The sequence below is a fragment of the Canis lupus genome, chromosome 33, assembly GCF_011100685.1.
Source record: "Canis lupus familiaris isolate Mischka breed German Shepherd chromosome 33, alternate assembly UU_Cfam_GSD_1.0, whole genome shotgun sequence".
Taxonomy (NCBI): Eukaryota; Metazoa; Chordata; class Mammalia; order Carnivora; family Canidae; genus Canis; species Canis lupus.
In genome coordinates this window covers 6,391,740-6,419,567 of record NC_049254.1, presented here as the reverse complement: position 1 = coordinate 6,419,567, position 27,828 = coordinate 6,391,740, and the positions used below count along the sequence as shown (strand labels likewise).

Here is a 27,828-nt window from a genome sequence, read left to right as displayed (position 1 = left end):
ACAGGGATAAATTGACAGTCATACCCTACTTACATGGATAGATCATCCAGACAGAAAATAGGAAAGTTGGATTTAAATTAAAAAAAGAAAATAAGAAAACAGTGGCTTTGAACAACTTATTAGTTCAGATGAACTTAACAATTGTATACAGAGCTTTCCATCCAAAACTAGCGTAATACATATTCTTTTCAAGTGCATATGGAACATTCTCCAGGATAGACAAGTTAGGCCACAAAATAAATCTCAATAAATTTCAGGAAACTGAAATCATATAAGGCATTTTTTCCCCACTAAAAACAGTATAAAATTAGAAATCAAGTATAAGAAAAAACTGGAAAAATACAAACACTTAGAGCCCAAAGACTATTACTACATAACCAATGGATCAACAAAGAAGTCAAAAATAAAATACATGGAGACAAATGAAAATGAAAACATAATAGTCCAAAATCTTCCAGATGCAGGCAAAGAAGTTCAAAAAGTAAAGTGTATAGCAATACAGACCTATATCAAGAAATAAGAAAAAGCTCAAAACCATCTAATTCCTAAAGGAACTAGAAAAAAAAATGCAAAATTAGTAGAAGAAAGAAAATAATAAAGACCACGGTGGAAATAAATGAAAGAGAGAGAGAGAGAGAGAGAGAGAGATGAATAAAACCAGGAGTTGGCTCTTTGAAAAGATAAATAAAATTGATAAACCATTAGCCAGACTGATAAAGAAAAAAGAAAGAAACCCAAAGAAATCAGAAATGAAAGAGAAGTAACAACTGATACCACAGAAATAAAAAGGACTATATGAGAATACTATGAAAAATCACATGCCAACAAATTGAACAACCTAGAAGAAATGGGTAAATTCCTAGAAACACACAATCTTCCAAAACCAAATTAGGAGGAAATAGAAAATTTGAACAGACCTATTACTAGTAACAAAATTGAATCACTAATCAAAAAGCTCCCAACAAACAAAAGCTAATACCAGATGGCATCACAGGTGAGTTCTACTAAACATTTAAAGAAGAGTTAATACCTAGTCTTCTCAACCTATTCCAAAAAATAAAAGAGGAAAAAACTCTATCAAGTTTATTCTATAAGGGCAGCATTACCCTGGTACTAAACAGACTAAAACAAAAACAAACAAACAAAACAAAAACAAAACAAAACAAAACAAAAAAAACCCAAACCCCCCAAACAAACAAAAAACCCCAAACTATAGGCCAATATTCTAAGGAATAGATGCAAAAGTCCTCAACAAAATATTAGCAAACTAAATTCAACAATACATTAAAAGGATCATTCACATAATCAAGTGGTATTTAATCCAGGGATGCAAGAATTGTTGAATATTTGCAAATCAACCAATGTGATAAATCACTTTAACAAGAGGAAGAATAAAAACCACATGATCGTCTCAAAAGATGCAGAAAAGGCATTTGCCAATATTCAGCATCCATTCAACAAAGTGGGTTTAGAGGGGAACATCCCTCAACATAGTAATAGCCATATATAAAAACCCCACAACTAACATAATCCTGGTGAAAAATTGAAGACTTTTCTCTAAGATAAGGAACAAGACAAGGTTGTTCACTATCACCACTTTTATAACAACATAGTACTGGAAACCCTAGCTGTAGCAATCAAATGAGAAAAAGAAATAAAAGGCATCTAAATTTGTAAGAAAGAAGTAAAATGGTCCCAATTTCCAGATGCCATGATGCCATTTATAGGAAAACCTAGAACACTCCAACCAAAAATCTTTTAGAATAAATGAATTCAGTAAAGTTGCAGGATATGAAATTAATACACAGAAATCTGTTGCATTTTTATGCACTAACAACAAAGTAGCAGAGAGAGAAATTAGGACACAATCCCCTTTATAATTACATCAAACAATGAAATACCTAGGAGTAAATGTAACCACGGAGGTAAAAGATCTATACTCTGAAAAATATAGGGCATAGATGAAGTAGACTAAAGATGATACAGACAAATAGATATGCCATGCTCATCAACTGGAAGAATTAAAGTTATTAAAAGGTCCACAGTACCCAAAGCAATCTATAGGTTTAATATAATCATCAAAATACTAATAGTGTCTTTCACACACCTAGAACAAATAATCCTAAAATTTGTATGGAACCAAAAAGACCCCCAATAGCCAAAGCAATGAAGAAAGAACAAATTTGGAGGTATCACAATCCCAGATTTCGAGATATACTACAGAGATGTAGTAATGAAAACAGAGTGGTACTGACACAAAAACAAACATATAAATCAATGGAACAGAGAGCCCAGAAATAAGCCCAAGTATATATGGTCAATTTATTTACAACAAAGGGGGTACATTGAAGAAAAGATGCTCTCCTCAATAAATAGTATTGGGAAAACTGAACAGCTACATACAAAAGGATGAAACTGGATTGCTCTCCTACACAGTGCACAGAATAAACTCAAAATGGATTAAAGACATAAATATGAGACTTGAAATCATAAAATACCTAAAAGAAAGCATGGGTAGTAATCTCTTGGACATTGGCCTTAGCAACATATTTATGGAGATGTCTCCTAAGACAAGGGAAACAAAATAAAAAATAGACTATCAGGACTACACCAAGATAGAAGGCTTCTACACAGCCAAGGGAACCATCAGCAAAACAAAGGCAACCCATTACTGAACGGGAGAAGATATTTGCAAATTATAAAAGTGATAAAGTGTTAATATCCAAAATATATAAAGAATTTATACAACTTAACACCAAAAAAATAAATAATTGAGTTAAAGAATGGACAGAAGACCCAAATATACATTTTTCCAAAGAAGACACACAAATTGCCAATAGATACATGAAAAAAATGGTCAATATCACTAATCATTAGGGAAATGAAGATCAAAATTACAATGAAATATCACCTCACAGTAGTCAGATTGGCTGGAATCCAAAAGATAAGAAATAATGAGTGTTGGTGAGGATGTGGAGAAAAGGGAATCCGCATGCACTGTTGATAGGAATGTAAGTTGATACAACCACTGTGGAGAACAGTATGGAAATTCCTCAAAAAATCAAAAATAAAAATACCACATGATCCAGTAATTCCACTACTAAGTCTTTTACCCAAATAAAATAAAAACATAACTCTGAAAAGATATATGCACCCTATGTTTTTTAGAAGGATTGTTTACAATAGCCAAGGTATAGAAGCAACCCAAGTGTCCATCCATAGATGGCTTTAGATAGATGTCTTTATTTACTAGATAAAGATGTGGTGTGTGTGTGTGTGTGTGTGTGTGTGTGTGTATACACACAATGGAGTATTACCACAGCCAGAAAGAAAGAATGAGATCTTACCACTTAAACATGGATGGACCTAGAGGGTATTATTATTTTGCTAAGCAAAACAAGTCAGACAGAAAGACAAATACCATGTGATTTCACTTATGTGTGGAATATAAACAATAACAACAACAACAACAACAACAACAAAACCCTAACAGAAACAGACTCCTAAATACAGAGAACAATGCAAGTACAAGGTACTTGCCAGAGGGAAAGAGGATGGGGTTACAGATGAAATAGGTGTAGGAAATTAAGAGGTGCAACCTTCCAGTTATAAAATAAGTCAAGGAGATCAAAAATACAGCACGGAGAATGCAGTGACTAATATTGTGATGACAATGTGGTGACCAATGGCAACTCTACTTATCACAGTGAGCGCTGAGTAATGTGTATAATGCTTGAGTCCCTGTGTTGTACACCTGAAACTAATATAACATTGTATGTCTACTACACTTCAATTTAAAAAAAAGAAGAAATGGAAAAGGTAGGGTTCGTAGAGAGCAGATAGAGTGGGAAGAAATAACTACTAAGAAGAGAAAAGCAGGCTGAGTCCCTGAGATTTTCAACAGTAGTACGAAAAACATCTTTGTCCAACAGGGAGCCTTGATGCTTCGTTACCCAAAGATCTATAAAGTTTCCCCATCTGTCTGTCCCAACAGACTCAAAACTCAAGGAGAAAAATGACCAAGTTTTATGCACTTACGGATTCCTGGCACTACTTGATGTGGATTATGTTTTACCTGTAGTCAATGGTCAATATGTCTTTATAGAATTTCTATGATACTTAATTATTTCACTATACTTATTTATGATGAGTGTAGCTCTTTGCCTAACCTGTCTTTTAGGGGTCTAGCTGCCTTAGATGATTGATTGGATTATCCAGATCATTCTGAGATATCCCAATTTCCTGGGGTCCCAGAGCTAAAACAACTGTGTTAGTCTAACTCAGAGATGATCATGATGATCCTTAAATTACTTAAGAGGAATGTTGAGATAAGTTTAATATTTTATTATGGCTAGAAAACAAAAGTCACTAAATAAATACCCAACTTCTCTTTGAAATCATTTTCTCTTTAGCCTAAGGCTTTAAATTTTTTCATAATTATTGAAATTGCTGTGTTTTTATTATTTTTTTAAAGATTTTATTTATTCATGAGAGACACAGAGAGAGAGGCAGAGACATAGGCAGAAGCAGAGGGAGAAGCAGGCTCCATGCAGGGAGCCCAATGCAGGACTCGATCCTGGGTCTCCAGGACTGGGCTGAAGGCAGGCGCTTAACTGCTGAGCCACCCGGGCTGCTACTGTGCTTTTAAAAATATTTTATTTATCTATTTATTTGAGAAAGAGAGGGAATGAGCATGAGTGAATGAAGGGGTAGAGGAAGAGAGAAAGGCAGACTCCCCACCGAGCAGGGAGCCTGACCTAAGGTTCTGTCCCAGGACCCTGAGATCATGACCTGAGCCGAAGGCAGACGCTTAACTGACTGAGCCATCTAGATGCCCTGAAATTGGTGTGTCTTAGTGGGATTACTCTCTCATTTGTTCATTTTGCTCATCGCTGCTATTCTGTGGTTTCTAGATCCAAAAAAAAAAAAAAAAATTGTTTCAAGTTATTCCACCAGGTTGCTCTCTCAGTTTTCCTCTTCTTTTTTTCTCTTCCAAAACTATAGAAACTAAAGATGAAAGAGACAGATTGCTCACCAAGTCCCTCTTCTTCCAGGGTTGAATAGTCCTCTTTAATAGAGCAATTTTTCCACTTAGCCAAAAAACGATTCAAGTGGTGGGGTTTCCACCACGTCCTGTGAATGACTATTCCACAGACTGACGGATCCCATTACGTGGTCATTTTCCTGCTCATGCTCTGCCTACATTTTTCTTTGCTCAATTTAATCCTGTTTCTGTTAGTTATACCCCTTTGGAGAACTTAAAGAAATTCCTCTCCCCTTCTTGGTCCATAGTTCCCTCAAATATTTGCAGATGGTTATTATTTCTCCTTAGTCATTATTTGGCCCAACCATTTGAATTAAGTCTTTCATCTTTTCCTGTTATCCAGTGCCTCTGGCTATTTCAATTTTTAGGTATTTGTGTTCAAAACTTGTCATTTAAAAAATGTTCTAAATCTTTGGTGATGGGAAGATCCAAATCTCCACATGAGACTTTTCTCTCAGAAACTTCAAGGTGATATACACACACCATGCAGGACACAGATAATTCAGGGCCTCTTATACCTGTAGCTTAAGTTGTAACATTCAGCAATGTTGCTTCTTCTTGGTTCAAATGCTCCTAGTTCAAGTCCCATCTCTTTCAGGAAACCTCATTCATGACACTTGGCACCATTAGAAAGAGGACGAACCCTGCACTGTCTGAGGGAAATGGATTCTTCTGTTTCAGAATATTTAGAAACATCCTCAAAGAGGCACCAGTCTCCTAAAAGAGTGTTCCAATTTTTCAAAACATAAAATTTTAATTAAAAAATTTTTTTCCTTCTAAAATTCTTTGCAAGCCTAACTTATTCCCCAATAGACCTGCAGATCTCCAGGTTCATTTGCGGCAGGGGTCCTTCCTAGCTAGTGCTAGAAATACCATTTTGAACATGATGTTTTAAGAAATGGATTATTTCTTTAGAACTGACATAGAGCTGTTACATTATTAAATAAGGGTGGTGTAAAATATATAAATATTTTCAAGCCAACTGGTGTATATATGCATATATGTTTTTTCAAGCTGGATGGTGTATGTATTTATATGTACATAAATCAAGCTGACTCTTGATTTCGGCTCAGGTCATGATCTCAGGGTCAAAAAATTGAGCCCTGCATCAGGCTCTGCACTGGGTGTGGAGCCTGCCTCAGCTTCTCACTCTCCCTCTCCCTCTGTTCTCCCCCCCACCTCCTCTCTCTCCCTTTCTCATATCCAATGCATTTTTCCTTTGGTCAATGACTACTGTCATGAAATGTAATTTCTGTTTCTTTTTCGTTTATTTTTGTTGCTATTCCTTATATTTTACAGTGCCAATTGAAGCTATGAGGGTGAGTCGTTAACGACATTTGCTTTGTTCTTTAACCTTAGGAATGATGAAAACATAAGGTAGATTCATTAACTTGAAATATCTTCAGTATAGACCTGTTAGGACCATAGATGAAAGCCAAATAATAGTGTAGAAATACACGGGGTTTGGAGCCAGATGGCCATTTATCTCTGCCTCGCTATAAAATCTAAAGCAGGTAATTTCTCGTTTTTTTTTTTTTTCTCAAATTTTTTTTTCTCCCTCTGACTTGAAAAATATGACTAGTGATTTGCTAGTGACTGCTTTCTTATTTTCAATAACTTATTTGTAATAGTTATTCCTATAGAGTATATCAAAACAATAATGTTATGATCCTCACTCACTGCATTTGTTTGGCTAATCCTGCCCATCATCCTCATAGAAACCGGACCTATAGGATGGTTATATTTCCAAATAAATCTTAAAAACCTATCTTCCAACTCCTGAGTTTGCTTGACGTTAGTATTTTTTCCTGACAAAATGTCAGTTTTATGGCATAATTCTTGCTTGTTACATATTATAATTTTCAATTAAAACAATTTATTCAGATTTTACTATGATTATTATCATTTATGGCTTGCAATTGTTTTCTATAAACACTTGTTCTATCCAGAGAGTTAACACATAATTTTCTCGGTTAGAGTGCTTTCTCAGGTAATTGCTTCAGTGATTGAATACATGGAGACAAAGAGCATGTAATTTTTGAATCCTTATGAGATAGGAGAATGAGGGATATCTTAGAGAAGGATAAGAATCCTTATAATAGTAATTTTCACATTAGTAACCTATGGCTCTCTCTTTTTTTATTTTCCATTGTTGTAGAGGGAAAATCTGATGTGGGATGGGTAGTGTCCCCAAAGTGCATGATCCAGGAGCAAGTAAGGTGGAAGCTTCAATGTCTTTTATGACCTACATGAAGAATGAATGATGCTGGCTAGCACAATACTTTACTTTTTTTGTTTAATTGAGAGTTTTCTGAGATAATTATAAATTTAAATTCAATGACGATACAGAAAGATCAGTAAATTTCCTTCCTTCCTTCCTCCCTCCCTCCCTCCCTCCCTCCCTCCCTTCCCTCCTTCCCTCCCTCCCTCCCTCCCCTCTCCTTCCTTCCTTCCTTCCTTCCTTCCTTCCTTCCTTCCTTCCTTCCTTCCTTCCTTCCTTCCTTCCTTCCTTCCTTCCTTCCTTTCCTCTTTTGTTTGAAGAACTTCTTTAGCTAATCTTTAAGAGTAGGTTTCCTAGGGAGAAGTTATTTTTATTTTTTTTTCACTTGAGACTGTTTTTATTTCCCTTTAATTCCTGAACAATAATTTCCACAGATACAGAATTTGCAATTAATGCTTACTTTCTTGTAGCATTAGGAAAATACTGTGTCACATTATAATGTCCTCTGTGATTTTCAATGAAAAAATCTTTGATTCTTATACAGATATATGTAGTTTCTGTCTGGTTGCTTGCAAGACTTTTTTTTTTTACCATTAATTTTCAAAAGTTCATGATATGTCTTAGTGTAGGGTTTATACGGTTTTGGAGGTTTGCTCAGCTTGGATCCATAAGTCTGTCTTCCACCAAATTTGGAAAATTTTCAGACGTTATTTCTTTTTTCTTTTTAAGGATTTATTTATTTATTTGAGAGAGAGAGCATGGGGAGAGGGGCAGAGGGAGAGAATCTACAAGCAATTCCCTACTGAGCACAGAGCCTGACACAGGGCTTGATCTCACCACCCCGAGATCATTACCCGAGCTGAAACCAAGAGTCAGACACTCACTCAATTGACTGAACCATCCAGTGCCCCCAGACATTATTTATTCAAATACTCTTCCATTCCCACTTTTTTCCTTCTTCTTTTGGAATACCAAATGATATGCGTGTTGATTTTTGTTATCTTCCAGATCTTTGAGATTCTGAGATAAAGATTCTGAGATTAAAATTTTTTTGGTCTATTTTCTTTCTGTTGTTTAGTTTAGGTGAACAACCAGCCAATCTGCTATTTTGTCTTCATTCACTGATCCTATCCTCAGTCATCTCCCCTCTACTACTGAACACATTCACTGAGTTTTTATTTCTGTTACTGTATTTTCTGCTTCACAATTTTCACTTGATTTTTTAAAATTATTTCTATTTCTTAGCTAATGTTTGAAATTATTGGTTCATTTGTTTCAGGAGAATTTGTAGTTGATTGCTGGAGCATTTTTATGAAATTTCTTTATAATCTTTGTCAGATAATTCCAATATTGAATTCCTCTTTGTTTTGGTGTCAGTTGATTGTCTTTTTTCATTCAAGTTGTGGTTTTCTTGACATGGTGAGTGATTTTCTTTTATATTCTTAACATTTTTGTCTGTTGTTAGGGGACACTGGACCTTATTTCAATCTTTTATTTTTCCAAGTAGTACCCTGTTGAGATTTATCACATGAGGTTTGGCCTACTTTGTGGGCTGTGGCTCCAATGGTAGTCTTATTTTTAGAGACTTTGTGGTTTTAGTTTAGTCTACTTGGTTTACCTGGTGATGCTGGGGCACCGGTTGTTCCTACTAGTGTTGCCTAAGGGCAGAGAAGGAATGTCCTAAGGTGAGCTACTGAACGTCTCTCAGTAAGGAAGGACTGATGCCTCTGGATTGTCTGATATCTCTGGGCAGGGATAGGAGAGTCTCACGTGTCTGGGGCAACGAGTTTTCCAGACTTGGCTGAGTCTCTTTTACCAGTTTCACTTCATATCTTCTGTGGAAGGAGAGACTCAGGCTCTTAAAGAGCTACTTATTTTAGGTTGGGTTCCTAGTGCTTACCTAAGGAGTCTGGCCCACTGATGCTGTCAGGGAGACTTCTGTTCAATCTATGGGAGGGAAGAACCTACCTCAGCTGCCTTCCTTTGCTAGGTTAGGTATCTGGAAATATGACCTGGGTAATCTTCCTCTCTATGCAAGACTTCCTGGCATTGTGCAGTTCCACCAGTCCTGGGCCCCCAAGCTAGCTCATCTTCTTCCTATCTTTTAGAGTTCTCTTTCCTTTGTGCCTTATACCATTTCCAAGCTTTACAGTTGTATTTTCAGGAAGAGGGGGAAATGGCTCTACCTCATTTATATGTGTAACTTTTAAATCCTCACTCTAGGTAAATTTTCTTCTATTCATTTGTCCTTCATTTGTTCATTGAGCACCTACTATGGGTTTAGCACCATTAAAAATACTGGCAATGATAAAGAAGTACAAGATTTCTGCCTGCATTGAGTTTACATTCTAATATTTCTATGATTATCACTTTACCACATCTATTTTTTCTTCTTCATATCTCTGTGTTTTCACAAGAGATTCTCTTATTTCCTTTCTTAGTACTTTGTGATGTGTATTTTAAATTATAAAACCTAATTTTCAGTGGTAGCTCACTTATTTTCAATTTCTCTAATTTTTAAGTTTGTTTTTGTTCCAAAAACTCTTCACAAGGATGTGCTGTAATTTATGTTCTTAATATGATTAAGATTTTGATTACAGTTTTCTTCTGTTTCTGCCATTAGTTATACTTTCACTCTTTCTTGATGCCATCATCTTTTCAGAAGTGATCAGAGTGCCTTAAATAGCCCCATTACCTGTTTTTATCAACAGATAGGAGTGGATAGTGAATGATGCCGTAAGGAGTTTTTCTCCAGGTAATTGGTGATGATAAGTTTGGCAAACTGAAACTTATCTGTTAAGGAATTTCAGAAGAGCCCTTTTTCTATTTAGGTGAAAGTAGGAATGGCTTGCAGTTTCTTTCTGGGGCAGTGATATTGAGGAAATAGCTTGCTTTTCCCAGAGCTGCATGTAGCAAGCCATATTTTCCCCCATACCAATAGATTTATTTTAATGGCTAGCCATAACCTGTGTGATTCCCATCCCACAATACATAGAATTGGTGGGGTTTTCGTTTTTGCTTTAAGTAAGCTTAATGCCCAATGTGGGGCTTGAACTTAACCCTGGGTCAAGAGTCACATGCTCTACCAAATGAGCCAGCCAGGCACTCCTTGGTGTTTTGTTTTTGCAGAGAACCTCTTTCTAAGACACTGGATTCTCAGTTACACTGCATACATGTACCTCATTCATGAGGATATAAGGACTAAGATATGTCTGCATTCTCCTCAGCCATGGCCGTCTTGGTGGTTATATCTTTCAACAGGGAATTGTTGGGAGAGGTTCCATTTAATTAATTGCCCTACCAGTTGATGGAAAGAGAGAGGAAAGAACTAGAGCATCTGTAGGTGATGGCTGAATTCACATTGGAGTGTACAGAGAGTTACCAGAAGGAAAAAAATGAATATTATAATAAGCATGAGGAAATGGAGTGTGACTGCTTATACAGACAAGGCTTAGAGCATTTATGTTTAGAATATGTAAGGAAGAGAGACTTGATAAATAACTTACAAGCATGGGGGTTACTGACATCAAAAGAGGCAGGAAAAGATATATAAGGCTTTACCTTGAATTGTGATTAGAAATTCCTCTCACTCTGGAGTTTTCTTGAGAGACAGTGATATGTATTTAATCTTTAAAAAATATGTTTAAATGTTGTATTAAAGTTTCTTTGAATATAACATCTAGTCAAGATAAGACCACCTATGTAGATTAGAAAAGAGGCCATAAACAAAAGGGTAAAAATCATAGATTTTGAAGACAGAAAGTACTTGTTTAAAAACCTGGCTTGATCAGTTATTTGCTGGGTAAATAGGCGCATATTTATCCTTTCTAGGCCAGTTTTCTTATCTGTTAAATGAGGATAATACTACTTATCTAAGGACAGTATAGGATTTATCTTAAGATAAATTCTGAAGTCTTATTTATACTTTGAAATGATTTTCATATTATGGCCACTGCTTACAACCTCTTCTTATTCTCACATATCAAGTCAAGGAAACCAGGACTCATTTTAGTTCCTTAAATATACTACAATCTTTCTTTTGGTTTGTGAGGCTGTTTCCATTACTTACAAATTACTTCTCTGTTTCCATTACTTACAAATTACTTCTCTTGACTCTTGTCTCCTGCACAACTCTCTTCATCCTTCAGGTCTCAACTTAAACACAGTTATCTCTATCTTCAGGTCCCTTAGCTTAATTCTCTTTCTATTCTCCCAGAGGGCCCTGTTTCTTTATTATAACATTCAAAACATTTTATGATTATATGCTTGCTTTTTGTTTTGGTTCTGTCTTCCTTTACTGGTTAGGAACTAAATCTTGACATTATAGCTTCAATATTTAGGAAAGTATCATCACATAGTAAGTATTTCATAAATATTTATTAAATGTATAAATGAATGAGCAAGTTAAAAAAAGTAAGTGTCCAGTGAATAGCATCATTATAGGATACGCTCAACTATATAATTTACGTGAGTATATTAGTGTAAAGATGGCCATAAAAAAAAGAAAATTCTAGAGTTCCTTTAATCTCCATATATCCTTTGTTGCAGACTCCCACAAAGTAAAATAAAAAGCACAGTATTTTTTTTCATTTAACACAGATAATAACCCACATATTGTGTAGGAAGTGAGCAGCTCTTTTGCTAAAATTTATTCCATGTGTCATATCAACAGTAAGTCACACATCAATATTTTCTAATAGACTTAAAAGAAAACCTAGCAGTTACTTCTAAACACCATGAAATTGATAATGTGGAGAGAAAAGCACTACTTGTCATACTTGAAATCCCAGGAGTCAATCAGATTTGTTGTTACCATATAATTTTTCCTTTGCAATCCTTCCTGTCTACAGCGCCCACACATATGAAAGAAAATAATTCTCTTTTGTAAGAGTGCACAAAATAACCATAGAAAATTCTGCTGTTTCCCACAAACCAGAACTAAGGTAGCTAAGTCACATTTATCAGACTACTGGGTAAGTTGCCAGGAGTCAAAGTACTTTCCAACTACTTAGCTCAAAGGGCAAGTTCAAGAGCCCACCAGATCCTCTTGAGATGTAGGAAAAATAATAAATGAAGACAATTCCTGTCAAGGTTACTTTTGTTCCAGCTCATCACTCTCACTGCTGAATTAGAAAAGAGATTGAACAGCTCCTTAGAAATCTAGTGTGAAGAACATTATTCCTTCAGGACCATTAATCTTTGAATAATGTTCTGGCCGTAAAGATAGATCTGGACATGCCAGAAAAATTAAAATTAAGAGAATATTGCTTAAATAAAAAGAACAAGGGCCTGGATATATTGTGAATTGAAAATTACCTTATGCAAGCAAGGTACTTAATCTTTCTTGCAGACAGGAGAACTGGAAAAAGCTTCTAAATTGGGTGATAAGAACCCATGAACTACAGATTCCATGTAACCAGGCTCTGACATCCAGATGATTCAAAGGCTCATTTCAGTAAGTCTATTTAAATCTCAGACTCACAAGTATCTTTTGTAATTATTATTTGCTTTCTGTCTTTTCCATTGTCTTGTAAGTTTCTGTGAGGTCATGGGACTGTCCATTTGCTGCTGTAACCTTGCAGCCTTTTCAGGCCCATGCCTAATGAAACTCTAGTGTACCCATTTTGTCTTTGGCAGGCCTACCAGAAGTCCAAGCACTAGTGCTCATCTCACTCTCTCATTTAGAAATTATTTTTGCAGTTCACAGTGATTACAGAAGAAAGCTTTAAGTCTTCCCATTTAAGCCCTGACTATTCCTCCAAATGGAGGACATGCAATGTCCTTTAGAGAAGACACAAACCACATCTTTGTACTGTTTCCAATGTCTTATAGTGAAGAGATCACAACCAGGCTCTTTTAAAAACTGAATTTGATTTATGAAATCAAAGGATTTCTTTGGATTCCCCTTTAGATTTTAATGTTAATAGAGATGAATATTACTTTAACATGTTCTTCACACAAGGACTATATGCAATGGAGAAGAAATACTTAAATTATACAGAAAAAAATAAAATAAAATAAATTATACAGAAAAATATGAATAGATTTTTAAAATTAATATTGAGTGAAGAATATTGAAAATGTGATATTCAAGATATCATACATTTGCATGAGCACACACACATACACAGAGTCAGTCTGAATAGCTATTCTAAGAATACAAAAAGGGGTACCTGGGTGGCTCAGTCAGTTAAGCATCTGCCTTGGGCTCAGGTCATGATCCTGAAGTCCCCAGACCAAGCCTTGAATGGGACTCCTTGCTCAGTCCTCCCTGCTCAGTAGAGAATCTGCTTCTCTGTCGGCCCCTCACCTTGCTTTGCTTGTGCTCTCTCTCACTCTTTCTCTCTCAAATAAATCTTTAAAAAAAAAAGAATACAAGTAAACAAGGAATAAACAAAAAAAAATGTTAGGATGGGAGCCCATGGAAAAGCAAGAGTAGTAGAAGTGGGAAGTTGTGATAAATGGGAATTTTTAAAAAAATAAGTGAAAATTGAAATGGTTCTTGCTAGAACCAATGGAAATGATATACTATGAAGAAATAGAATGAACTCAACCTGAATTCCTCTCTCCATCTGAACAATCCATGTACACACACACACACACACACACACACACCATTTAATCCATGTGTGCAGGAATTCTGATAATTTCTCAAGACTCATAGCCTCCTAAAGACAAATGTAATAGAAGCTTTTGTGGAAACCATAGGCATCTAAAGGGAGTGGGTGAAAAAGGTAGCTCAAGAAAAGCTCATAAATAAAAGTTGCTTAAAATCCATTTTCTAAGCTAAACTAACTGGCTTAGTCACTTCCTCTCTCTCTTAAAATCCATAGGTTTTTCTTTTCTCATCTACAAAAATGAGCATATTGATACTTACTGCATGGGTAGGTATTAATGAGATAACATTTATAAAGACTTTAAATAGGGTTTGGAACATAATGGGCATTTGAATAATATGAATTTTATCTCTTTCTTTTCTTTCCATCCCTCCTTCATCCTTTTTTTTTCTTTTTTCTTTTCCTATTTAAAATGAAAACCTGCCCTATGATTTTTTTTCAAATTGGGATACTAATGACCAACTTTTGAATACTCTCATATTGTCACTGTGCTTTATATAGAGTATTTCATAAATGAGACATAATATCCTGAGAATCCTGCAATTCGATAGTAATATTATCTTTCTCTAGTTGACAATACTGAGGCTCAGAAAGGTAATGAACTTAGCCAAGGTTTAAACAGATATTATCTAGAAGAATTCAACAATACTTTCTTATCCTTACAGAGAAGCCAAAGTGTCTGAGCATGTAATTCTTTTGAGTTATAATCCTCAAATTTCAGCTACTCTGTGTGTGACCAAAACAGTGGTATTCAATGAATACAGTGCAACTTTGATTTTTTTTTCCTGTTTTTGAGTGGGCCAAAAGTGGCCACAAGCTGAAAAAGTCATGGAATGAGAGAGAAAGGGAAGAAAGAAACTCATCTTTGTATAATCGTGTAAAATGCAGACTCAATTGTGAGAAATGTATGAGGCAGCTTTGAATATATTTGTACTCCTTTCATGGGTTTAGACTATATAATCCTTAAGAATAATTTATCCTTGGGAGCCATGCTAACATGTCTCAACATCTACTCATTGGCCAATTACAGGAGGGAAAGGATTTGTCTGAAACCCATACTGGTGGACAGATCTCAAAGAAAACTGCTAGAAGGGCCACTGCTCCACCTGAGCCGAGATGCAGGAACTTTTTCAGCAAAATGCTTCTCCTCCATTTCATTCTTTGGAAACCAGAGTATGACAGCCATTACTGCCAGGGGAACCTCCAGATGATTGCTTTAGAGCTATAGTCCTCAAACCTGGTTACACATTGGAATCACCAGGGAGCCTTAATAAAAATCCTAATGTTTGGTTTCTACCTTATAGAGATTCTGATCCAGTGATCTGAATATCAGAATTTTAGAAGCTCTTTAGATAATTCTAACATACTGCCCATTTGGGGGCGATTGCCTTAGGTCCGCTGTGCCTATACAACCTTATTTAATAACATTATGGAAAAAGAGAAAGGATAGGGCATTCAACTGCATCTTGCTCAACACGATTTCCTCCAGGTAAGAAGAAGCAATAAGTAGCCTTTCAAGTGTAGGGTGCTCAACAGTTCTGGTTAGTGACCTGCATCAGAGAGAGGGACAAGGGTCCTAGATAGGAGGTTAAAGCAATTTAGAGAAGCACAGAGACTAAGGAACAATATTCATGTAAAGATAAGTCCAGAGCAACAGTCAAATAAATAAAACTAAAATTTCTACTTTTTCAATACATATTAGAAGCTGAGGTTATAGTGGCAAAATCAAAAATCATCTTAGAATCTCAATCTTTTTCCATTACTCTGTCCCAAATCTCAAATGTGTATGTGTCAAGCCCTATTGTCAAGCAGATATACTCTTTTCCTTGTACTCTCTGAGGTTTTTACTGCCTCTGAGCTCATTTCACACTCTTAATGCCTCCCACCTCCATTCTTCATCAAGGTCTAGATCAAGCCCAATCTCCCTCTCCCTCTCTTCCCTAAATACCATAGTCTACGTATCTCCCTCTCATTGTAGAAATCATATTATACTTCCAGTTGGCATCACATAAACAATTGTTACCTGCTGTCTGCATGTGCATAAATTCTATTCTATAATTAGTTTTTAAGTTTCCTGTATGTAGACATCATGTTTTACTTCTTTTGTGGTTCTTGTATTCCTTGGCACAGTGCCAGGCACATAGTGCATACTCTTGAAATATATGATCAAGTGATGGATTACAAATATTGATAATCCTCAAAGTTTTCTTTTTTTTTTCTTCAAAGTTTTCAAGGAAAGGAAATAAAGAGCAAGTGAGACAGATTCCCAGGAGGAAATATGATAAATAATTGTCATGTTAAACTTGATAAATGGGATCTTTTTATGGGAGTGGCATCCTTCCAGTACACCTGTGCTCAAGAAATGTGTAATCAGATTATAAGCACAAGACACCCGCCACCAATTTAGCATTTAGACGCGACATCATTTTTTCCTATGATTCAGTAAGATTATTTGACCATTCAACAATCTAAGACTGTTTATTCCAGAGTTGTTTTTTTTTCACTTTGTTTAACCATCTCCTTGACCTTCTCATTTAAAATCTGCAGCTTTGATACATTCTCTTCTTTACTGGAAATTCTAACTTTAAATATCCCACTGCAAATCTGGAGTTTGAAAGAGAACTTCTGGGGCATTGAGATAATTTTTCCCTCCTTCCCAAGAGCCAAGTTTCTTCCTCCATATTTTCCCAAATGCCACAGCCAATTATGACCTGAATACCTCAATGAATTCCAAGGAAAAATGCCACTTTGTTTAACTGACCTCATTGTTGGGACTGTCTCGCAAAAAGGCTACTTGAACATTTGTTTTTCTCCTTTTGAGAAAATTCTACCATTAGACCACTTAAAATAATTTATTATTACATCAAATATTTTTCAGCTGTAATTTCAAAAAAAATTTGTTTTGCTTGGTGTGTGTGTATGTGTGTGTGTGTGTGATACTACCTTCCTATATTTCACTAGTTCCTTTCTTTTTATTTAGGTGAACTAAGAAAAGTGGCTTCATTAAACAATGAAAAGTGTTGTGGATTCAAGACTCATACCTATCCTATGAAGGATTCAATGAAATATTGGCCACAGTTCACCTATGTGGGGATTTGAGGTTTTGATTACAGAACATTGGTCATCAATTCTGGTGTCCATCCAAATGACCTATGGACCTCTTTCAAAAATCTCTGTGTCTGGCCCATCCTCCTGAGATGAACTTAAGAAAACTCTGCACACCATCAGGTAACAATTTTGTCTTTTTCAGAAAACAGATGAGTTCAATAAACTGTGACCATTGTTTTTAACTAACTCAGATCTCTGTACCCCTTTTGCTGAAAATAAACTACATGTTATAAGAGAACATTTAGAATTATGAAAGCTCATCATTTTAAGTTTCTATTAGATAATACAAATAAACAAGGCTCTCAGAGTAAAGAATGAGATAAGAAGATTATGGTATATTATTCTCATAAAACTTCAAATTCTGACTGTACATACAAACATATAGACCTCTCCAAGAGAAGAACAATTTTTCAATTTCCCATTGTTCTTCCTCTACTAACAGAATTCAGTTGTCAGCTCTGAGCAAAACTACTCTGTACACCCTGTTGTAGGGAAATCATATCTATTTATGGTCCAGAACCATAGTCAAGTCAGGAGGCTGGAAAGTTTTGAGCATCATTTGTTTAATTACTTAATATCTTGTTTAATTGGGAAAAAAGGGAGCAAAACCATTTGGCTTCTGTTCTTTGATGTCATGTGTTTCGATGAGACTTAAAAATTCATAGTAAAATGTAGTCTAAAGAGGGGATACAACAATGTTTTACAGCAGGGGTCCAATTTTTATTCAATACATTATGAAATGGCCACCATAATGAGTCTTGTTACTGTTTGCCACCACAAATACTAATTGTATTATTATTAACTATATTCCCTATGCTGTACATTATATCCTTATATCATATATTTTATAACTGGAAGATTGTACCTCTTGATCACCTTCACCTATTTTGCCCATTCCCCCACCCACTCACCTCTGGCAACCACCACCTTGTTCTCTATGAGTCCATTTCTGTCTTGTTTTGTTTGTTCAATTTTTAAATTTTTTTTTTAGATTCCACATATAAGTGAAATATACAGGTTTTGTCTTCTTATATAACCTGTTGCACTTAGAATGATATGAAGTTCATCCATGTTGTTGCCCACGACAAGATTCCTTCTTTTTTATGGCTGAGTAATAGTCCATTGTGTATATATACCATATCCTTATCCATTCCTCTATTTAGGACATTTAGGGTGTTTCTGCATCTTTGCTATTATAAACAATGCTGCATTTGACATAAGAGTACATGTCTTTTCAAATTAGTGCTTTCATTTTCTTCAGATAAATTCCTAGAAATGGAATTTGTGGATTGGATGGTAGTTATACTTTTAATTTTTTGAGGAACCTCTATACTGTTTTCCATAGTGGCTGTACCAGTTTACCAACCATGCATAAGGGTTCCCTTTCTTCCACATTCTCACCAACATTTTTTTTTATTGGAGTTCAATTTGCCAACATATAGCATAATACCCAGTGCTCATCCCATCAAGTGCTCCCCTCAGTGCCTGTCACCCAGTCACCCCCGCCCCCGCCCACCTCCCTTTAAACCACCCCTTCTTCCTTTCCCAGAGTTAGGAGTCTCTCATGTTCTGTCTCCCTTTCTGATATTTCCCACTCATTTTTTCTCCCTTACCCTTTATTCCCTTTCACTATCTTTTATATTCCCCAAATGAATGAGACCGTATAATGTTTGTCCTTCTCCGATTGATTTATTTCACTCAGCATAATACACTCCAGTTCCATCCACGTGGAAGCTAATGGTGGGTATTCGTCCTTTCTAATGGCTGAGTAATATTCCATTGTATACATAGACCACAGCTTCTTTATCCATTCATCTTTTGATGGACACTGAGGCTCCTTCCACAGTGTGGCTACTGTGGACATTGCTGCTATAAACATAGGGGTGCAGGTGTCCCAACGTTTCACTGCATCTATATCTTTGGGATAAATCCCCAGCAGTGCAATTGCTGGGTGGTTCTCCACCAACATTTATTATTTCTTGTCTTTTTGATAATTGTCATTCTGATAGGTGTGAAGTGATGCTAGATTGTGGTTTTGATTTGCATTTCCCTGATGATTAGTGATGTTGGGCATCTTTTCATTTATGTGTTGACCATCTACATATCTTCTTTGGAAAAAATATCTATTCAGATTCACTGCCCATTTTTTTAAAGATTTTTTTATTTATTTGAGAGAGAGAGAGAGAGAAATCGTAAGCAAGGGAGAAAGGCAGAGGGAGAGGTAGAAGACCTGCCCTGAGCAAGGAGCCCGATAGAGGGCTCCATCCCAAGACCCTGAGATCATGACCTGAGTCAAGGACAGATGCTTAACTGACTGAGCCACCTAGGTGTACCCACTTTCCATTTTTAAATAAGACTATTTTTATACTGAGTTTAATCAGTTCTTCATATATTTTACATGTTAACCCTTTATTGGATATAATGCTTGTGAATATCTCCTCTCATTCAATAGAACCTGTTTTCATTTTATTGATGGTTTTCTTCACTGCGCAAAAACTGTATAGTTCAATGTAGTCCCATGTATTTTTACTTTTGTTGTCCTTGCCTGAGAGACAGATCCAAAAATACCACTAAGACTAATGTCAAAGATCTTACTGTCCATGTTTTCTTCTAAGAATTTCATGGTTTCAGGTCTTACTTATAAGTCTTTAATCCATTTTGAGTTTATTTTTGTATATGATGTAAGAAAGAAATCTAATCTCATTCTTTTGTATGTAGCTGTCCAGTCTCCCAACATCATTTATTAAAGACATTGTCTTTTCTCTGTTATATATTCTTGTCTCCTTTGTGGTAGATTAATTGATCATATAAGCTTGGGCTTATTTCTGAGCTCTCTATTCTGTTCTATTGATCTATGTGTCTGTTTTTGTGCCGGTGCCATATCATTTTTGTTTTTATTTAAATTCAAGTTACTTAACATATAGTGTTATTATTATTTTCAGGATAGAATTCAGTGATTCATAAGTTGCATATAATACCCAGTGCTCATCATATCAAGTGCCCTCCTTAAGGATCATTAACCAATTACCCCATCTCCCTACCCGCTTCCTTTCCAGCAATCCTGTTTGCTTCGTATAGTTAAGAGTCTCTTATGGATTGCCTCTCTCTGTTTTAATCTTATTTTATTTTTCCTTCCCTTCCTATATGTTCTTCTGCTTTGTTTCTTAAATTCCACATATGAATGAAATCAATGGCATTTGTCTTTCTCTGACTTATTTTGTTTAGCATAATATACTCTAGTTCCAACCATGTTGTTGCAAATGGCAAGATTTCATTCTTTTTGATGGCTGAGTAATGTGTATGTACACACATGGATACACACACATGGATATATGAATGGATAAAGAAATGTGGCATATATATATATATATATATATATATATATATATATATTCTTTATCCACTCATATATCAGTGGACATCTGGGCTCTTTCCATATTTTGGCAATTGTGGACATTGCTGCTAAAAACATGGGTGCATGTGCCCCTTAAAATTACTATTTTTGTTTTCTTTGGATAAATACCTAGTAGTACAATTGCTGGGTTGTCAGGTAGTTCTATTATTAACTTTTTGAGGAAACTCCATACTGTTTTCTAAAGTAGCTGTACCAATTTGTATTTCCACCAACAGTGTAAAAATGTAAGACAGAAATCTATCAAAATCCTAGAGGAGAAAAAAAAAATCCTAGAGGAGAACACAGGCAGCAATGTCTTTGATCTTGGTGACAGCAACTTCTTGCTAGCCAGTACCATATGGTTTTGATTACTATAGTTTTATAGTATAGTTTGAAACCTGGGGAGATAAAACCTCCAGCTTTGTTCTTTCTCAAGAAGATTGCTTGAGATTGCTCAAGATCGCTTTGGCTATTTAGGGTCTTTTGTGGTTCTATACAAATGTTAGTATTATTTGTTCTTGTTTTGTGAAAAATGTCATTGGTATTTTGATGATGATTGCATTGAATCTGTAGATTGATTTGGGTAGTATGGACACTTTAACAATATTAATTCTTCCAATCCATGGGTATATATTTCAGTTTATCTGTGTCATCTTTAATTTCTTTCATCAGTGTTTTATAGTTTTCAGAGTACAGATCTTTCCTCCTTAGTTAAATTTACCCCTAGGTATTTTGTTGCTTTTGATTCAATTATAAATGGGATTGTTTTCATAATTTCTCTTTCTGATAGTTTGCTGTTAGTGTCTACAAATGCAACAGATTTCTGTATATTAATTTTTTATCTGCAACTTTTCTGATTTCACTTATTAGTTTTAATAGTTTTTTGGGGTATAAGCTTTAGGGTTTTCTACATATAGAATCTTGTCATCTGTAAATAATATCAGCTTTAATTCTTGCTTTTCAATTTGGATGCCCTTTATTTCTCCTTCATGCCTAATTGTTCTGATTGTGGCTTCCAATACTATGTTGAATAAACATGGCAAGAATGAGCATCCTTGTTTTGTTCATGATTTTAGAGGAAAAGCTTTAAACTTTTCACTTTTGAGTATGATTTTGGCAAAAGGTTTGTCATATATGGCTTTTATTATGCTGAGGTACTTTCCCTCTTATATCCACTTTGTTGAGAACTTTTATCTTACATTAGTATTGAGTTTGTCAAATGCATTTTCTACATCTATTGAGATGATTACATGATATTTATTCATTTTGTTAATATAGTGTATCTCATTGATTGTTTTGTGGATATTGAACCATTACATTCCTAGAATAAGTCCCATCTGATCAGAGTATATGATTCTTTTAATGTATGTTGCTATTGTATTAGTTTGCTAATATTTTGTTGAGGATTTTTGTATCTATTTTCACCAGGGATATTGGTTTATAATCTTTTTTTTTTAATAGTATCTTTGTCTGATTTTGATACCCAGGTAATGCTGGCCTTATAGAATGTTGGAAGTATTCCTTCCTCTTCAATTTTTTAAAATAGTTTGAGAAGGCCAGACGTTAACCCTGAATGTTTGGTAGAATTTACCTGTGATGCTGTCTGGTCCTGGACTTGTGTTTTAGGGGAGTTTTTTGCTTACTGATTCAATTTCATTAATAGTAATTGGTCTGTTCATATTTTCCATTTCTTCCTTGTTATGTTCTAATTCTTGGTATGTTGTATGTTCCTAGGAATTTATCCATTTTTTCTATGTTATCCAATTTATTGGTGTTTAATTGTTAACAGTAGTCTTCTATGACCCTTTGTATTTCTGTGGCATTTGTTGTAACTTCTTTTCTTTTATTTCTTATTTTATTTATTTAAGACCTCTGTCTTATTTTTTTCTTGATAAGTCTGGCTAAAGGTTTATAAACTGTGTCTATCTTTTCAAATAACAAGCTCTTAGTTTTATGAATCCTTTTTATGGTCTTCGTAGTCTCTATTTCATTTGTTTCCATCCTGATCTTTATTTCCTTCCTTCTACTAACTTTAGGATTTGTTTGTCTTTTACTTTAGTTTCTTTAAGTATAAAGTTAGATTGTTTATTTGAGATTTTTCTTGTTCCTTAAAGTCAGCCTATATTGCTATAAACTTCCCTATTAGAGCTACTTTTACTGGGTCCATGGATTTTAGAGCATTGGGTTTTCATTTTCATTTGTCTCTAGGTATTTCTGGGTTTCCTCTTTGATTTTTTTATTCACTATTGATAGTTTAGTAGCATGTTTCATGTTCGCATGTTTGTGTTTTTCCCAATTTTCTTCTTGTAAATGATGTCTAGTTTCATAGCATTGTGGTTGGAAAAAATGCTTGATATGATTTCAACCTTTTTAAATTTATTGAGGCTTGTTTTGTGACCTAATGTGTGATCTATTTTGGAGAATGTTCCATATGCACTTGAGAAGAATGTGTATTCTGCTGTTTTGGGATGGAATGTTCTTTATATATCTATTAAGTTCACCTGGTCTAATGTGTCCTTCAAAGTCACTGTTTCCTTATTAATTTTCTGTCTGGATGATCTATCCATTAATGTAGGTGGGGTATTAAAGTCCCTACTACTATTCCATTACTGTTATTTTCTCTGTTTGCATCTGTTAATATTTGCTTTATATATTTAGGTACTCCTCTGTAGGGTGCATAAATATTTGCAAATGTTATGTCTTCTTGTTGAATTGATTCCTTTATCATTATGTAATCCCCCCTTTTTTTTTCTCTTGGTATAGACTTTGTTTTAATGTCTATTTTGTCTGATACCAGTATTACCATACCAACTTTCTTTTCATTTCCATGGAATATCTTTTTCTATCCTTTCACTCTCTGTGCGTGTCTTTAGATCTCAAGTGAGTCTCTCTCTCTCTCTCTCTCTCTCTCTCTAAAAGATTTTATTTATTTATTCATGAGAGACACAGAAAAAGAGGGAAAGACACAGCAGAAGGAGAAGCAGGCTCCTTGCAGGGAGCCTGATGCAGAACTCGATCCTAGGACCCTGGGAAATGCTCTGAGCTGAAAGGAGACACTCAACCACTGAGCCACCCAGACATTCCTCAAGTGAGTCTTTTTTAGGCAGCATAGAGATGGATCCTTTATTTTATCCATCAGGGTGTCTGGGTTTTAAAAGCTCCACAGGGGATGTAGATATATCTGAAAGTTTAAAACCTCTGGCTAGAATGATTTGAGTGTATCAAAATGTATACTGTCTTATGTTCTTGTCAAGAGCTACATGGTGATGGAACATACAGGGAGAATAGCATTCCTTCATTTCACAATTATTTTTGAGTTGCTCTTATTGCAGGCATTGTCTTTAGTGCTGAGTATGTAGTAGTGTTACTAGCATTCCCACCCCTTGTCCTCCAGGGACCTACAGTCTAGTATCTTTTTCTTGGATGGTATTAGAAAAAAGATGTATAAATTTCTAATTACTCTTTGATTTAAGTCTGAGCATTGCTGCTTAGTAAAGCCATTGAAACCATGGGACCTTTGTTTCAAATGATAAGAGCTTTACAGCATTGTAATAAATATTAAGCATGATCCTACATAAATATGCGTGTATATTAGTACAAGGTATCATTTTTATTAAGTCCCACTTGGATTCATTTTTTTTCCTTCTTTCATTTTTTGAATCGTTTCCATTTGGTCAGAAACATTTTAGCAATTACAACTTCATCCTTGACTCACCATGCAGACTACACCAAAGGTGTTAATATTTAGACCCAGTTTCTTCATCTTGCTAAGGACTGCTAAGGACTGCTATATGAATAAATTTTAAAGTGAAAACAAGGTTTTATTTTTTTTAAAGATTTTATTTATTTATTCATGAGAGACATACAGAGATAGGCAGAGACACAAGCAGAGGGACAAGCAGGCTCCATGCAAGGAGCCTGATGTGGGACTTGATCCCAGGACCCCTGGGCCAAAGGCAGAAGCTCAACCACTGAGCCACTCAGGCATCCTGAAAACAAGGTTTAAATAGCATGGCATTTGATATCAGTAGGATTCTATCATGAATCTATCATTTTGATCCCAGAAACTTACTTTTGGCTTAATCAAAGTTTGGAAACTATCTCTGGAGTGTAAACTTTGTTCAGTTCAGGGTTAGCCAGTTTGCCAGCTTCTCATCTTGTACAAGTCATTCACTCCATATGAATGGTCCTCTTAGCTTTTTGCTGCAGAGCTCCCAGGTAGATAAGGAAGACACTATATTGCTATTTTGAGATGGGCATTATTTTTTACAAATCCAAAAGGAATACAAACCTGTAGTTAAGAATGACAAGGGTAAGAGAAAAGATGAAAATAGTCAATTTTGTCATGCTAATCTTCATTTAAGATCTTATTCATTGTATCTCTTCTATAGCAGTTGGCACTTTCTAAGTTGTATTAAAATTATGCATTATATTAGCTTCCTACTACTAGTCTAACAAATTAGCACAAATTAATGACTTAAAACAATATGCATTTTCTAGCTTATACTTCTGAAGGTCAGAAATCTGGCATGGCTCTCACTCAGCTAAGGTCAAGTTGTGGACAGAACTTTCTGGAGGTTCTAAGGGAGAATTCATTTCCTTGCCTCTTCCAGATTCTCGAGACCACTCAAATTATTTGGTTTATGGCCCCCTTTACCTTCAAAACCAGCAACATGAATCATTTACATCTCCTTCTGACTATAGATGAAAAAGTTTCTCTGGTTTTAAGGACTCATGTGATTAGTTCAAGCCCATTTAAATAATCCAGGATAATCTCTCTCATGACAAATGCAAAGTCTCTCTTTTCATGTAGGGTAACATATTGACAGGTTCTAGAGATTAAGGAGTGGACATCTTTGGGTGGCTATTAATCTTCCTACCATGTGTATGTCTGTCTCGTTTCTCCTACTCAATTGTAAGCATTTGGGATTCAAAATGTGTATCTGATCTATTGTATTCTCTACAGAATCTATCCAAGTATATTACACACAACTAAGTGTTCAACTAGCATTTGTTGAATGATCCCATATAACTCAAAATATTTAAAAGATTTATTGGAGCAAATGGTAAACTTGCAGTGTTTCAAGAATTCCTGTAAGAATATTTATTTAAATATATCCAAAACTACTGGAAAATTCATGAACACTTATATAATTTTGCAAGCATTAGGTTACAAAAATTATTTTTTTATTTTCAGTGCTTATACATGACTACAGTATATTATATATTCCAGGAAGCTCCGACTGTGTTAATTCCAGCTGGATTCCTGTCTGTTAGTAGAGCTTATGCCTGAATGTTTTGCAGTGATGATAAGCACAAGTCAACAATTAGAAATCAGGTGCCTCAGGAAAACTTTCTGGAGCTGGCTTGGATTCTTGCCCTAGACAATTAACTTGCTGATAATTTGCAGTGTTCATCTCTTGTAGACTTGAATGTGAAGTGTTGCTAGACTCCCCAAAGGAGTAGCTTTTAAGAAATGTGTCTTGTATGGTTTGTATCACATAGAGTTCTGCAAGTTGTGCAAAGCAGCCACAGACTCTGGAATCTACAGCTGGCAAGAGAAATAAATATTTCCGTATTGCATTTAGCAATTGCTATGTATTAAGGCAATTTTGTTTAAAAATTATTAAGGGCTTTGTAGCACAAAGACCCTGTTAAATTACACAGAAAGGATTAGATTTAGGGGGTGGGGTAGACTGGGGGATATTGGATATGCAAGCACAGATGGTCTTGATTGACTCATGAACATATCAGAGCCAAGTGGGAAATATATGTTTTGTGTGGTTATATATGTTATAAAGAAAATTGCCCCTGGTTCTTTCCTGTAAGAAAGTATGAGAAGGGAAGAGAAGGGGAGAGAATAGGATCATGTGGGGAAAGATGAAGCAGACACAAGACCAGCATATGTAGCAGATGTCTGGCAAAGAGAGGGTCATGAGACAGGAGAGCCAAATTCCTTCCTTGGAATGTGAGTGACTGATGAGGGGAGGGATCTTTGGTGCCAAGGATCAAGGTCACTGAGTGGGTATCTATTCTATAGATAGTTGCCTTGGAGTCTAGGTGTAACTCTCCAACCACTCTGTCGGGGTTAGCGTACAAACTGTCTTATTAGGAATGGGTTTGTGCAGAGTTGTTTCTGATCCACCCAATTCCTTCCTTTTCCACAAAGACCTCAGACACCTGGGAAGGATGTGGGCAATTTCAGTTATTCTGAAGTCTGTTCCAAGCCCCTTACAGGCCTTACCTCATATAATCCTCACAAGAACATGAAGTGGTGGTTGTAGAGTGGTGCCTCATTTTACCGATTAGGAAAACCTAAGCACAAGGAGGTAAATAACTTGCCCAGGGTCATACAACCAGCTGATATTAGTACAGGATTTGTAAATACACAGTCTGGCTTCAAAGTGCCCAATTTTAACCCTTCATTGCCTTCATCAACACTATATGGTTTTACCTCTTTAAACTAATGGACCCCTTGAGAAGGTAATTGAAGATTTCACCTTTGTAGTCTTCATAGAACTTGTCAGAACATCAATCTACAAAATAGGTGCTTCATTTCATAGTAAATGAATTATTTACTTAGGGTTCTTATATTACTTATCAGAAACTGGAAGAAGCCTGATTCTTGTATTCCTGTTAACAGAGATGTGTTGCAAGAAGGAGTAGAACCAGTCTCAGCAACACCAGAGTCAACCTGACAGAGAACTAGAGAACTAATCAGAACACAACAGTATTTTTAGTAATCTGCAGCTCTGGTGATACATGGCAACCCTAATGATGTGTTCATGGTGCAGTTTCCCCTCTGCCCTGTTCTCTACATATTTTTTGCTGCCTTCAGGCTTCCACCCCTTGATGTGTCTTCTACTTTCTTTCATTTATTTTTCAAATTCTTTTCCACTGCTGACTCTGACTTTGTACATCTCTCAGTAAAATTCTAAGTGAGAGTTTTGATGGGATTAGTCATTCCACCATTTTGCTGAGTGGAGTTCTCCAGCTAGACCCCTTCTTGCCCTCACCTAGCCTATAGATGGCTATCTTTGGGTGAGACACACATTCTTTTGCTGGAGAAACTGCAGTCAGAATTGGGGGAAGGGTGAGGATCACAGGATATAAATATCTATGGATGGAGAACCACTCTGAAGGGAGCCATGGGTTTGGCAGGGACTTCAAGGTCTCAGAAGGGTACATTATTTGGCTTTCCTCATAGAGTCCTATTCATGAAAATGGGCAAAATTATAGCCACAAAAGTTTGAAAATCTAAGAAAATATGGTGTCCCCAGTGTATATAATAAAACAATAAAGTAGATTAGGAACAACTTTGGAAAGAGTGCTCTGAGCCCTAGACTTCAAAATTGTGCTAAACATGCTTGGAAGGTGTTGAGATGAAACAGATGATTTAACCTTCAAAACTCATTTGTGGAATCTGTCAATCAAACCTAGAAAT

General features: G+C 35.7%; 1 long non-coding RNA gene across 7 annotated transcripts in view; it reads left to right on the top strand.

Moving 5' to 3' along the window:
- The window catches only part of LOC106558158, a 287,505-nt gene that overhangs the window by 183,893 nt on the left and 75,784 nt on the right, over positions 1 to 27,828 (top strand). For all 7 annotated transcript variants that reach the window (XR_005383193.1, XR_005383197.1, XR_005383194.1 and 4 more), the window contains one exon: positions 16,863 to 17,110. This is a non-coding gene — a long non-coding RNA (uncharacterized LOC106558158). The remainder of the gene's footprint in view (positions 1 to 16,862; positions 17,111 to 27,828) is intronic.